This window comes from Gavialis gangeticus, unplaced genomic scaffold, assembly GCF_001723915.1.
Source record: "Gavialis gangeticus isolate Ggan-Ray unplaced genomic scaffold, GavGan_comp1, whole genome shotgun sequence".
Taxonomy (NCBI): domain Eukaryota; kingdom Metazoa; phylum Chordata; order Crocodylia; family Gavialidae; genus Gavialis; species Gavialis gangeticus.
The window spans coordinates 26,386,616-26,387,476 of NW_017728998.1; positions in this window are offsets into that span (position 1 = coordinate 26,386,616).

Below are 861 nucleotides of genomic sequence, written 5' to 3' on the forward strand. Positions count from 1 at the left end.
GCCAAGCTAAATAACATGTAGGAAGTAGATGTTACTGTGTAGTCTGGCTCCTTTTCTCTTCACGCTGTGAATTTTCCACTGTAAGATAATACATAGTAACATCTGCCTCCTAAATGGTTATTTAGCTTCGTCTGTACTTGTTTCTTTCTCAGACCTGAAAATGGGTCTCCCAAATCCTTGTCCAACATCTCTCCCAACCATCCAGCTGGTCCAATAAAAAGACAACACAAAATAATCCTTGCCTTTCATATGTTTTCAGGACCATCGTGGCTACAACACTCTTAGGCTACTACTTGCTATTAGAGATATTTGTTAAAGGAGTCACTGGTCTTATGAAAATAATGGGTGCATGAGATATAACATGCTTGGCAAACAAACAATAGGAACCAGCTAAGGGGGGATAAAAGGAGAATTTTTAGGATGCAGTCATCAACAGCTCAGACACATTTACTTGGATAAAGATCTGCTCCAGCCTGAGCAAACAGCGCTTGATAGATTTATGAAAGAGATTATATGATGTGGTTGCCTGTGATAGCAGATGATTGAACTCAGTGACCCAGAAGACCCCTTCCAGTTCTGCATCTTTAAGTGGCACATTTTACACAGAGAAGTTCAAACCACCTTCCTGAGAACAACATCAATTCTTTTTAAATAAAAGTACAACTTTTAGAACGCCATTCTTGTTTGAGTTGGTCTAACAAAAGATGTCAAATTTACCCAAGGAACCTTGTCTGCCTATGTCCTTAGACCAACACAGCTACAACTTACACCCCTGAATTCTTGTCTAATGTTTTTATCAAATATTATGGGAGAATGCTGAACTTTGGGGACAAAAATCATATTCATTGGCAAAGATGTGAA